Source organism: Chrysemys picta, chromosome 1, assembly GCF_011386835.1.
Source record: "Chrysemys picta bellii isolate R12L10 chromosome 1, ASM1138683v2, whole genome shotgun sequence".
Classification (NCBI taxonomy): domain Eukaryota; kingdom Metazoa; phylum Chordata; order Testudines; family Emydidae; genus Chrysemys; species Chrysemys picta.
This window is the reverse complement of record NC_088791.1, coordinates 308,808,247-308,822,827: the sequence shown is the minus strand read 5'-3', so window position 1 is coordinate 308,822,827 and position 14,581 is coordinate 308,808,247.

The following is a 14,581-nucleotide window of genomic DNA, read 5'->3' as shown; positions in this document are numbered from 1 at the left end:
TACACGAGCTGTCACTTCCCCGTCTGCCTGTCTCCTGCCCAGCAATTAACTTTGCTCCCCAAACCTGTCTTGTCCTCCCCCACATCTGTTCTGTTGGTGCCAGTCCAGGTTTTCCAATGACTGTCCTTTTTTTTGAGGTAGCTGTCCCAGGACATTAAAAGTGAATTAACTCCTGGTTTTTGTCCATTGAGGAGTCACCTCTTGGGCCGCTGCTGGGGGGAGGGGGAGGAAGGGAGTCTCGTCTTCCTCCTCTTCGTGCTGCTGCTCCCCATGATACTGGCTACCATGCAGTTCCCGAGAAGAAGCCAGCAGCAGCAGCTTCCTACCTGACCAAAAAGTCTCTCAGAGCAGTAAAAAGAGCTCAAGGAAATAGCCCCCCAGTGCCCTGCTTCTCGCCATGATGGCAGCTATTCCTGCTCAGAAGGGCCCCGATCCACACCCAAGAGCCATCTCCTATTTCCCCCGCACATTCCCCAGCTCAGAGATATCCTGATTTTTGTACTTCAGAGGTGGCAACCCTAGAGTCTCCCTAGCCCCACTCAGCCCCCACATCTGCCCAGCCACCATCAGTTCTGCAACTCCCTCCCTCCCCCTGCCACATTTCTGATCCTCCTGGAGCTCTCCAGCCTCTCTCTGGGTCTGGGGCCTGCAGCAGGGTCTCCTCCCCCTTCCAGGCTGGGGGGCAGCTCCAGAGGCTCTTCACCCCTTCTCTGCCCCTTCCCAGGCCAGGTGTTGCAGGAGGCGGGGGGAGGATCAGAGGAGGAGTCCATTTGCTCACAGGAAGGGAGGGGGAAGAGGGAGTGAGCTGCTGGGCCCTGTGCTCCCCCCACCGCCTCCCCTCCTGTGAGAAATATGGCGTCTGAGGAGAGCAGGAGGGAGTTCTGTCTGCTTCATGCAGCAGCCTGGATTGGCTGTTCTACCCCCAGGAGGTGGGCTAGTGGGATAGGCAGCCAATCAGAGGAGGTCCCATCCCCACCTGGCAGGTGTGAAATTGGCTAGAGTGTGGGAGCATCTCACCTTGTCATGAGACCAGCTCCAGCCCTGGCCAAACTCCTGTCACTCCTGAAAAAATCCCGAGAGTTAGCAGCTCTGAAGGCAATATAATCCCTTTGCTATCCCTCCTGGGCTGGGGCCCCCTTTCATCCTGCCACCACATGCCATGCACAAGGAAGTTAAACTGTATCAAAATGCTTCTCGTGGGGCAGGTGCTGTCGGTTCGGCTTCTTACTGAGAAAGGAAAGTGAATAGTAAACTGATCGTGCACCCCTTCAATGGACAGAAGCAAGGAGAGATCCCAGTGGTGTTACCCAGGGTTTCTGAACCCAAAGCTCTTGGTAACTTTTACTCTTGATGAAGCGGTGGCAGGAAATAAATCACTGGAGACACAGCTGTTCAGCCGATAGATGTCTGGCACAAACAGCACAATACAAGAGTGCTTTCACTTAAAGCTATACTTTTAGTCTCAAGCACTTATACACCTCCACATAGGGTTGCCAGCTCTGACTGAAGTTGCCAACTATTCCTTTCAATAGTCACTGGGAAATCTGGGAGACTCCAGGCCAATCCTGGAGGGATAGCAACCCTATCTCCACAACAAGTTAGTAATACACCCCCCCAAAATCCCAGATTCATATTTGCCCACAGTGTTGAAGAGGTCTTGAGTGGATAACTACAAACGTCCAGTGGCCGGTCTTCTGTCTGCAGGGGAATTTGAGAGGTGTTCACGTGTCCATAGAGCTCAGATTTCTCCCTCTTTTTATGCCCAATTCGTTAGTATTACATAACTTGTTCATCAAAATAAAAACAAAACAAAAAAACCCCAAACAAACTGCTGAGCTGAAACTAAGTTAAGTGTGGAGATTTCCAGCCTGTCAGGCAGAGAACATTCCATCAGTTAACCCCCTGTATAGCAATAGTTAACTATTGCCAGACTTTCAGTCTTACAAAACCGCATGCTTGGGAAAAACAACTCAAGTCACGAGGGCATAGGGTCATGTTTACTCCGCGAGGTCACTCACTTCCCACTCCCCTCCTGGTCTGTTAGTTGTGCTAAGGTTTCAGAAAGGCCTTCTTTTAGCTGCTTTCAGCAATAAGCATAACAATTGGTATTCCAGCAACTGGCAGTGGTTTAAACACGTTGCTGGGCTCTGGGCTATCAAAAATCTGCTCCTACAGTGCCTGCTGGAACATGATTCTTCAGTTCTGTTCTTTCATGGTGTGCCACAGGTCATGTAAGATGCACCGAGATGCTGAGCTCCCCTCTCTCCATTGTGGGGTGGGAAGAGTGTGGCTCTGCTGCATTTACTTTTGGCTGTTCTTTCGGGAATGATGTGTGTGACAAGTTGAAGAAATCCCCGTTGATTTCCAGCAAACAGGGAATTAATTCACCTCCTGGATATTTCCTTGAGGCTTAAGGTAGAGAAATAACATGGGAGGAGGCGAAGGCTTTTGGCTTTTTCTGTTTGGGTTCTTTTATTGTACAGTAACTCCTCACTTAAAGTCGTCCCGGTTAACATTGTTTCATTATGAAGTTGCTGATCTATTAGAGAACATACTCGTTTAAAGTCGCGCAACGTTCCATTATAAGGTTGTTTGGCTTGCCCTGCTCCACCTGCCCGCCTGGCACTTCTGCCGGGGAGCGGGGTCGGGGTGCAGGGGCTTGCCCTGCTCCATCTGCCCGGCGTTCCAGCTGGGGAGAGGGGTCGGGAAGTGGGAGCTTGCCCCGTTCCACCCACCTGGCGTTCCAGCTGGTGAGCAGGGTTGGGACGCAGGGGCTTATCCCACTCCACCTGCCCAACATTCCCAGCCTGGGAGCGGGCAAGCCCCTAACCCCACTCCCTGGCAGGAGCGCCAGACAGGCAGAGTAGGGCAAGTCCCCGTGCCCCAATCCCACTATGCCCCACCTCAACCAACCTTCACAATCATCATTGGTGAGTACAGTATTAGTTTGTTTAAAATTATTGAAAATTTATACTGTATATGTATATAATATCTTTTGTCTGGCGAAAAATATTTCCCTGGAACCTAACCCCCCACCCCATTTACATTAATTCTTATGGGAAAATTGGATTTGCTTAACATCGTTTCGCTTAAAGTAGCATTTTTCAGGAACATAACTACAACGTTAAGCGAGGAGATACTGTATAGGAATTGGGTAGAATCCCTTTAAATAGTTAGTGAGCCCTCTGATGGTGCTCTTTGTGTTCTGAAAAATATGCAAAAGCAGTGGTGCATGTATGGAGCTCAGCCTTGCATGTTGCATGTAGTTAGTAAACATGGTTATTTGGCCTCCGCTGTGCCATGTGGTTACTTCATATTACATTTGTTGTGTAAAGAGCAAAAGACACAGCAGTTGGCAGCGAGCCTGGGATACTGATCCAGGAATACAGTGGCACAGAGCGTGCCTGCAGAGGCCTGGTACAACTGAAAAGCCCTCCAGCCACTAGGACTGTGAGAACACTGCTGATTTAGAGAGAAAGAAGGCTTAAAATATGCATCTGTTTAGGGCAAATGGATTTTGGACTTCGATAGTTCACTAGAAGACTGGCTCACCTATATTGAGAGACCATTAGATTTTAAGGCCTGAAGGGGTCTTAGATCACCTAGTCTGACCTCCAGTATAACACAAACCATTACATTTTACCCAGCTACCCTATAATAGGACCCAGTGACGTTAGTGAGACTAAAGCATTTCAGTCCTCAGGAGACAACTGTTCAGTGCCAATGGCAGAGAACAGGAGAGACTGAGGAGCCACCAATGCCTGAATCCCCTTCAATGTCAGGGAATTCATTACGTGAGATGTGCCCAGATGATCCTAGCAGGTGATCCATGCGCCATGATGCAGAGGAAGGTGAAATCCCACCAATGTCCCTGCTAATATGACCTGGGGGAAATTCCTTCCTGGTGCTGAATCTGGTGATTAGTTTGACCCTGAGTATGTGAGTGAAACACATAGGATTGCCAACTTTCTAGTCGCACAAAACCGAACACCCTAGCCCTGCCCCTTCCCCAAGGCCCTGCCCCCACCCCAAGGCCCTGCCCCTGATCACTACATTCCCTCTCCCTCAGTGGCTCGCTCTCCCCCACCCTCACTCACTTTCAGTGGGCTGGGGCAGGGGGTTGGAGTGTGTGGGGGGTAAGGACTCTGGCTGGGGATGATGGGTTTGGGATGCAGGAGGGGGCTCCAGGCTGGGGGGTGAGGCCGAGGAATTTGGAGTGCAGGAGGGGGCTGTGGGTTGAGGCGGGTGGGGCTGGGGATGAGGGGTTCAGGGTGTGTGAGGGGGCTCTGGGCTGAGGCAGGGGGTTGAGGTGCAGTGGGGGTGACGGCTCTGGACTGGAGGTGCAGGCTCTGGGTTGGGGCCAGTGATGAGGGGCTTGGGGTACAGGAGGGAGCTCCAGGTTTGAGGGAGGCTCAGGGCTGGGGCAGGGGATTGGGGTTCGGGGTTGGAGTGTGGGCTTACCTTGGGTGGTTCCCGGTCAGCAGCTCAGTGTGGGGGCTAAGGCAGGCTTCCTGCCTGTCCTGGCACCGTGCTGCATGTGCCCCTGAAGCAGCCAGTGGGTCCGGGGCCTAGATGGGGGGGATAGGGGGGGTGGGGAGGCAGGAGGCTCCATGCGCCGCTCTCGCCCACAGGCACTGCCTCCCCAACTCCCATTGGCCGGGAATTGGCCAATGGGAGTGCAGATCTGGTGCTCGGGACGGGGGCAGTGCACAGAGCCTCGTGGCCCCTCTGCCTAGGAGCTGGATCTGCTGTTTGTTTCCAGGGCACAGCGTGGTGCCAGCCAGGACAGGTAGGGAGTAGCCTGCCTTAGCGCCGCAGCACTGCCGACTGGACTTTTAACGGCCCAGTCAGCAGTGCTGACCTGAGCCGCTAGGGTCCCTTTTCGACTGGGTGTTCTGGTTGAAAACCGGACGCTCGGTCACCCTAGAGACACACCAGCCAGGCATCTCAGAGAAATGATTCTTTGTACCACCTCAGAGCCCTAGTCCACCCCGTCTGGTGTCCCGTCTCCAGCCGTGGCCAATCTCTGATACTTTGGAGAAAGGTGTGAAAAAAACTCCAGAATACATCTGGCCAATTGTGCATGATAGAATGATATAAATAAATATATCGCAATGAGAGGAAAGTGGCAGTTTTGCTAAGTGTCATGGGGCTAAAACCTGTAACCTGCTGCATGGCCCAACAGCTCCTATTAACTAGCAGACAAAGCATTTGCTGAGATTGTGGAAATGCTACAAAAATCACCTATCCCTAGAGCCACTGGTGCTTGCAGAATGTTTATGCTTTTATAAACAGAATCCAAAAGAAAATTCAACATTTCTGAATGTGGCTGAATTAAGGAAATTAACAGAGCATTGCCAATTTGGAGAGAATTTAAATGATGCATTAAGAGATGTATTGATATGTGGTATGTGAAACAATCCAAAACCAGCTATTGACAAGATTAATTTGACCCTACAATGTGCACTAAAATTTGCTGTATCAAGGAAGACAACTACTAAAGATGTCAGGGAGCAGCATCATTATGTAATCTGTGCAACAAATACATGAGGCATCATGCAAAAAGCACAACATGGGCAACACACCTACACTGCATGCTTTCATTGTGGGAAACAGGCTTACAATGCAAATAGAGGGCAAATCTTTAAAAACGGTAACAAACAGGTACACACGAAAAATGTGCAGGGCAGTGCAGCAAGTACAACTGCCGCCTGATAAGGGCAACTCCAGAGGATTTCAGATTCAGCAGCTTGCAGATAAATGACAACAGGAAGTCGATCTGTGCACCTGTTTAACTTAAAGACAACGAACAGAGGCCAGAACTACATTACAAAGTTTTGTCAGCAAAGCTATATCTGATGGGGTGTGAAAAAACCACACCCCTTAGGCCAACATAGCTATGCCAGCAAAACCCCCACTGTGGATGGAGTTATGCTGACAGAAGACTGCTTCTGTCAGCAAAGCTAATGTTCTTCAGGGAGGTAGGTTACTGGGCCAGCAGAAAAACACTTTCTATCGGCATATACTGTGTTTACGCTTGAGGGCTCTGCCAGTATAGCTACACCTGTCTAGCTGTATCAGCAAAGCTTGTGTAGTGTAGACTAGCCCAAAATATTATTTGGACTTTTTCACAAGTGGCAGGAAGTATTTTCATGATTCATACCTGTAAGGGTTTATTTAAGTATAACAGGAGAATGTTTGGCAGAGCATCAGTACCCGCTGTTTGGCAGTGAGCCATTGTTAAGAATATTCCTGGCACTTGTTGTTACTTGGACAATACACTGCTCATGGGAGTTAGTGATAAAGAGCACCTTGGGAACCTCCAGAAGGTCCGTGGGAGACTGTCTGAGCACGGTCATAGAGCAAACAAGGCATTCAAACTGCAAAATGTGTCACAATTACGTACCTTTCTGGAAATGGTCAGTTATTACCATAGGTTCTCATCTAATATAGTGACAATGTTATATCCTCTGAGTGAACTGTCACAGAAATGACGTTGGTCCACGCAGTGTACCCAGGCTTTGGATGACCCCAAGAAGATTATAGCGTTTGAAAGAGTCTTTACACACTACAATGCAACTTTGCCTATAAAGATATGGAATAGGAGCAGCCATTTTACGTATATTGAAGATCACACTGAAAGGCCTATTGCCTTAGCTTCCAGATCTTTTTGCCCAGCAGAACATAACTATGCTCAAATTGACAGAGCAGCTACTATATGCTGCAGTTCTGTGTTCACATAAATAGCTTTTGGTTCTTTTTTTAAAACCTGTGGGTACTAACGACCTGACCCGAAGCCCAGTGAAATCAATAGAATGTTAGCATTGATTTCCAGTGGGCTTTGGTTCAGTCCCTAAGGCTCAAGAATAAAGCTGTGGAGGGAGAAAACCACTTTGTTTTGTTGTTAAACCCACAGGCACACCTTACCAATTTTCAATTCATTTACTTTCTATTCAGAATAATACCTAGAAATAACAAGGAAGTATTATAGAAGCAATGGGGGCATATGGAGGCATTGGATGTTCAGATCCCACTTTTTGTTTCTAGTTCTTGTAGAACAGAAACCAGAAAGAGCTGTCAGCATAAGCTGTAGGTACTGTACAGTACCAGCCAACATGTTTTTAGCATCAATTTAACATAATAAATATTTAGTTGATAGAGCTGCAGTGCTGGCGATGAGGGAATATTTATGAAATTCTATGCTCAGGAAATAGTTTTTATTAGAGCTGGTCAAAAATTGCAACCAGCTTCTGGTTTTATTTCTTTGTTTCTACCTTTTATTTCTTGTAATGTTTTTTGAGAATTCCTCTGTGGACCTCAAGATTATTGATGCTCTATTTTTTGTCTCTTATTAAAAACAAAAAAAGCCCCAATAATATGGTTTATCTTTTTTTCTTTTATGTTGTGCCTCCTGAGAATACAAACAGCACATTCCTCCAGTGTAATTCCTAATGTGCCTGTTTTACAATAACAAAGAAAAAAGTTGCTGCTGTTGTTTAAAATGGAATGTCACCTTCCTGGTCTAGGTGCTCCTATTCTGTTAAAAAGGGCCATATAGTATTATTGTCCCCACAGTGTGTGGTGTGACATAAATCATCCAGTTCTGCCTTCACCTTCTTCCCAGTGTTGCAGGTGGTAGATTGGGATCAGCTGGTAAGAATGAAGTTTAGGAGAGGCCAGGACATATGAGATTAGGGACCTTGTTACAGGTTGAAAGAAATCCTTAGTTAGCTTGATGACTGCCTACTGGATTATGGTGGCCAAATGAGATTTTATGGTGACCAGAATTTATATTTTATTTATTTAAAGTATGTTTTTCCTCAGTTATTTTGCCTTGTTTTTAGTTGATCGTTAATTTCTGCTGCTTTTCACTTGGGGTTATGATTTCAAATCTCACCCTCCCATTTTTAAAATGTTCTAAAGCAGGGATCGGGAACCTTTGGCATGCGGCCCGTCAGGGAAATCTGCTGGTGGGCCGGGACAGTTTGTTTACCTGCAGCGTCCGCAGGTTCGACCAATCGTAGCTCCCACTGGCCCTGGTTTGCCGTTCCAGGCCAATGGGGGCTGTGGGAAGCAGCGGCCAGCACATCCCTGGGCCCGCGCAACTTCCTGCAACCCCCATTGCCCTGGAATGGCGAACCGCAGCCAGTGGGAGCTGCGATCGGCCGAACCTGCTGACACTGCAGGTAAACAAACAGTCCCGGCCCGCCAGTGGATTTCCCTGATGGGCCATGTGCCAAAGGTTGCCGATCCCTGTTCTAAAGTAAACTGTTTATCTTCCCACCCCCAGTATTTTTCTTTTTCTCAAATCTTTTCCCCCACCCCTTTTGCTTAATTGTGGTTATGTTCTCTGTGTTCAATCTTTAAAATAATTCCATGCATGGAATCTCCCCATCAGGTCAGTGGGAATTAGGAGTTTGGATTTGTAATAGCTACATGTTCACAAGCAATCATCATTGTCCTGTGGTTATACACAGAGGTAGACTTTCTTGAAGGCAGACATTTGTGAGGGAAATTGAGGTTGCTGAAACTAACAAAACCATTTAGCAGTGTCTCAGGCTTTTCAGAACTTTTCTCTTCCTTATAGGAACCACAAGTAATCATAGATTGATGGCTCGTCTTATTCCGCTCACCAGCATGTCTATTTTGCTTTGTACACTTTGTTCACAGCATGTTGAAATTGTATCCTGCCATGATTTCAAGAGCTGTAACATATCGTGAGTTTCCACGCCCACAAATTCAGAAGAAACATTTTCTACCTTGCTTCGTATTGTAATATGAGACTTTTACCCACATCGAGACTTTTGTGTATTAAGTCCAATCTTTAAATCTTTCAGTCCTACTCCTTATCCAGGATCTGCACGGCACTGCTTCTAGGGGATTTGATGCCACTGTCTTTGATGTGTGACATCAGTGGTTTAGGATTCAGAGTAGCAGCCGTGTTAGTCTGTATCCGTAAAAAGAACAGGAGTACTTGTGGCACCTTAGAGACTAACAAATTTATTAGAGAATAAGCTTTCGTGGACTACAGCCCACTTCTTCGGATGTGGTTTAGGTTAAAAGGTTTCCTTTTAGGAATTGTTAAGACCTTCCAGAGCTGCAAGAAGTGATGTAAGCTATGTGTGTGTGACCAGTTGCTAACAAGTTGATTTAGTAAGAACTCAGACACCTTTATCTCCTTCTCACTTCCCTCTTGATATTTGTTTCGTCCTAATGACTCCCAAACAGCCTATTGAAGCTAGGGTTAGACATGCCTTTTAGGGAAAGCTATGCTGTTCAATTCCCAGTGACATAATTTATTCACATAGAAGTTATCTATATTAGAATGATCAGATGCAGTAGGTGCCTACGTTTGATACAAAACTATAAATCATACACTCAAATATATCTGTCATAGTCATCTAAAATATTTATTGTGCTGACTCAAACAAAAAAAATGTTTGGATTCCTTATCACAGAAGCCTGAATAAACAGTATATTTATTAATCAACTTATGGATTCTTAACTCTATTTTATGCATTGATTCTGCAGAAAACCTACAGTTGTGAGTATATTTTAAGTCAGAATGGAGCCTTAAGATTTATTCCAGCACCACTGCCACATTCCTCTGAGTTGATAATCCTGACAGCTATATTTACATTGCATAACTTTAGATTACAGGGATCATATGGCATACATTTTCTAATATGGATCCAACTATTGGTCTATCTAATCAAAGAATGTATGTCATGTTTACAGGATTGTGGATTGTATCTAGGGTCATGGTGGACAACCATCTGAACAGGAGTCGATGGTGCAATAGTATGGCTAAGAGGGCTAACACATACCTTGGATGTATAAATAGGAGAATATTGGGTAGCAGTAAGGAAGTGGCATTAGTTCTGTATATGGTGTTAGTGAGACCATTACTGGAGTACTGGATGAAATCCTTGTCCCGCTGAAGTCAAATGGGAGTCCTGCCATTGATTGCAATGGAGCCAGGATTTCACCCACTTTTGTCTAAATCTAGTGTCCACACATTGAAAAGGATGTTGAAAAACTGGGAAGAGTTCAGAAAAGAGCCACGAGAATGAGTCAGGGTCTGGGAAACCTGCTTTATAGTGAAAGATTAATGAAACTCAAGCCCTGTAGTTTATTAAAGAGAAGGTTAAGAGGTGACTGGATCACAATCTATAGGTTCTCTGTGGGGAGAAGATTCTGATACTAAAAGTTTCTTCAATTTAGCAGATGAATGCATAACAAGATCCAATGGCTGGATATTAAAACTAGACAAATTCAAACGAGAAATAAGGTACACGTTTTTAACCGTGCGGGTTATTAACCACTGAAGCAACTTACCAAGAGGATATAGTGGATTCTTCAAGCCTTGGAAGTCTTTAAATTAAGAATGGATGTCTTTCTAAAAGAGATGCTCCAAGTGAGAGAAAAGTGATGGACTTGGAATCACTGGCTGAGATTCTCTGACCTATGTTATGCAGGAGGTCAGACTAGATGATCACAATGGTCTCTCTTGATCTTGAATCTATAAGTAGATTGGGTTCCTCCCTTGGGAAGTGGCCAACACCTGATGCTGTAAATTAATCAGTGATCAGTTTATGCCCCGAAACCTGATGTTTCACTATCTCATTTTAGCTTTGTAATGTTCCACTGTGGTGAATGCTCCAGGATAAGCACATGTTCTGTGAAGTGTTTCTAATTTTTTTTTCAGATTTACCTCCCATCAGTTTCATTGAGTGCCCACTTGTATTCACATCATGGGGCAGGGTAAAGAGGGGGTACTACCTAGTGTTTACCTTATCCACCACAATCTTAAATGCCTCTGTTAACTCCCTTCTAGTATTTTGTAAGACATTTATTTAAAAACCATCAACAAGCAACAGTACTAATCGAATTGTACATTTAAAAATGTGTAAGATCTAATTAGAGGGGTAGCCGTGTTAGTCTGGATCTGTAAAAAGCGACAGAGTCCTGTGGCACCTTATAGACTAACAGAAGCTTAAGCTTTTGTGGGTGAATACGTTGCATCTGACAAAGTGGATATTCACCCACGAAAGCTTATGCTCCAATACTTCCGTTAGTATTACTTACTTCCGTAAGGTGCCACCGGACTCTGTCGCTTTTTAAGATCTAATTGTGCACCTGAGAGCCACATTATTTATTTTATTTATTTATTTATTTATTGGCGCTGCTGTAGCGCCTAGATTGTTCTCCCTGGGTCCGAGAATCCATAAGTGGGGAAGGGACAAGGAGTTAGTGGGCCAAGGCCAGAGGGGTCCATCCGCCTTGTGCTATTGAGGAAGGGTATGTAATGCAACTTTGGGAACTACTGAATCTAAGCCTTTACTTTCCCATTAGGGATCCTGTTTAAGGGGGCTCCTGACAGCTGCTGCTAGCTTCAGAAGTACTGTCAGTGTAGCTCCACTGGAGTTCTGCTGCAGGGTGTGCCAGAGACCTAGATGTATGAGACATCTGTGTGAATATGCTTGGTCTTCTTTTGGTTCAGGGGATTCATCAGATCCTGGGGGTTTCATGGAATTCAATGATGGACCCTGCTGCTTGTTGTTTGGGGGGAGCCCCTCCCTCTGGTGAGCTGACAGAATAACTGGGGAGAATCTCAGTGAAGGAATATCAGAGATGTTCTCCTATTAGTTTTCCTGCAGGAGGGGGGGAGGGGGGAGGGCGAGAGTAACATACTCTAGTGGTGTCATCCCTACTAATCTGCAGAGCACATGATAAAGTTTTTTTTTAAACTAACTTAAATTATTGCAAAATATCTGACACCAAGATCACTCACTACTAAAAAAAAATAATGAAATTGTATTGTCCTTGTCAGTTTTGCTTTCCATTTGAGGGAAATACAGTTCTATCTGAAGAACAAAGCCTGAGCACATCTCTTCAATTTAGTCAGATTGGTCAACTTTCCACTACGGGGAAACCATATTCCCAATAAAATTAATCACGTACATTCCACATGCTAAGCAAATACAAGTTTACTTTGTTGACTAAGAGGTGAATATATATGACTTTTGGTTTTTCTTTGGTTGAAAAATTGTATTTGGCAAGCACAGTACACATTTGTGAATAATATTTCCTTACGTGTACTTCAAAAGTGATCTGCATAACTGGTGAGAGGAAAGTGACAAAGAGAAGGTTGGGGTTTTAGTTTTGTTTGTTTTTTTTCTTGTTAAAATACTATTTTGTTCATACATTCTATACAAAAGTAATGGAACAGAATGCAAATTAGCCTATGACAATAGCATTGCTCCCCTCCCTCCCTCCCTCCACCCCCTGCTTCCCCCTCCCCCCCCCAGGCATGGAACACAGACAACTGAGCACCTGATCTGAATAAGCATAGTTCATACCTTTGATGCTGACCATATAAATAAATAAGTCAAATAGTGACTCATAGCATTAACTTAGGTTACATACCTGGGAACCATAATGTTTATGACATTCTTCTCTTATATTCTCCCTAACCCCCAGGGGGAGTGGTGAGGAAAGGAACCCCATTGTTTCATATCAGCTCTGTTTTTCATTCCTTCTCAGCAAATTACACAATGAAAACAAGATTCTGCTATGTATCCTCTCTATTATGTCTTTATTAGTGCAACTGTAGTATGTATAGTGTTTGAGGTTTTTTGGAGGTGGGAGGATGGAATTAGGAAGAGGGAAGGGATGGTGGGTAGAGGCTGAATTTGAGTTTTCCCATCCTTTTCTGAGCCTTGAGGCTCTCCTCACTGTTCTTTTTGTTTTAAAATCTCTTTCCTTTGATGCCATGCACCCTAACCATTGACTGTCTACCAGAGAACCTGAGGGTCACCATTTAGCAACATGAGTCATTCCCTGTAGGTTGAGGGTTTAGCCTTCACAATTAATGTGTAAATTCTGGTTCTGTAATTCTGCAAAAGATTTTAATTGGAGAAAGTCCAAATTTTAAATGAAACCTTTAAATATCTACAATCAGTTCAATAATTTAATCTCTGGGAGTAAGGGCAGAACATAGCATTAATTTAAAATTCATATCCTAAAGTGCTCCAAGAATAAGATGCATAATAATACGGTTCTGTGATATTGAAATGGAGCTCTGATATAATGTCCTGTTTCATGAATTAATGTAATCAGTTAATGTTTGTTCTAGAGAGGGAACTGAGCCAGAAACTGGAATCCAAACCACATGCACAAATCTGGACTTGAACTCTGATCTGAAAGTTAGGATCAGGGCCCTTTTGTAGAATGGGCTGAACTGGAACCTCTGAGCGTAGAGGGATTTTGAAATACAGACCTAAACTTGCATTCAGATGTTATAGATAGAGCGTCTCTCTAAAATGGCCTGATTCAGTACCTTCTAACTGGAATCTCAGTATCTTAGGGTATTGGTGGTGGTTTCAAAACTGGATCTCAGTTTTGCAACTTTGGCTCATTTCTAGTTTTCCAAATGTACATATTATTACATGTTAAATATTATTCTTTATTAATAATTACTTTTGAATGACTTGAGATAAAATGTGAGGAGACAAGTGTAGAAAGCTGTCTTCTAGACATTGCAGTTGACAGAGGATGCCTGCTCCTTTTTAGCGCCCTATTAAAAAAATCAGGGAGGGTCTGCTTTGATGGCGGTAACATAGCTTAGCATCTACACTACGAACTAAGGATGTGATTTCCAACTGGTGTAGACATACTTGTACTAGCTCAGATCTGAGCTAATATGCCCAACATAGTAGTGCAGCTGCACTGGCAGCGGTAGTGGAGGCACGGCTTAGCCATGGCAACGACAAACCTGCCCGAAACTGGTGGGGCGAACACGGCTAAGCCACGCCTCCACTGCAGCTACCCATGCTACCGCGGCTGCTACTTATGCTCACGCTAGCTCTTGTTGAGCTAGGATGGGTATGTGTCTGCAAGCATGGAAGCCCATCCCTAGCTCCTAGAGTAGATATAGCCTTAGTGTGTGTATCACTGCTATTTGGGGGAGGGTGGGAAGCGAAGTATACTTTCCCTGAAGTCGCCAGAATTTTGTTCCTCAGGACTTGTCGACACTAGAAAGTGTTGTCATTTTAACTATACTGGGATAGTTAAGTGGCATAATTCTCTCAGTTATATCGGTATACAAGTGCTTATACCTGTGTAGCTTTTTCCTGTATGGGAAGTGAAAAAAGCTATGATATAATTACATCCACACTAGTGCTTATGTGGGTATAACACACACAAATCACACCCCTTTCCAACATAGTTATTATGATACAACTTTTCTGGTGTAGACCAGGCCATGGTCTACAAATATTTGTTATTAGCAATAATTGAAAATTTACATAAAGTGTTATGAAACATTAATCTGTGGATGCAACAGTGAGTATTGCTAGTGACATCATCTGAGTTAACAACATGTGTGATTTTTTTTTTCTTCCCTTATAGGTTAAATGGACTAACTGGCTCTCATTCTGAGGGAACCTAATGGATATCTCTTGCTTTAATTAAATCTCTACTGTATGTCAAAAAGATTTCTCAAGTCTGGAAGCTGCTCTGAAAGCAATTGAAGCAGCATAAAAATGTGAATCTAACAAGACTCCAAACAACTTGAGAG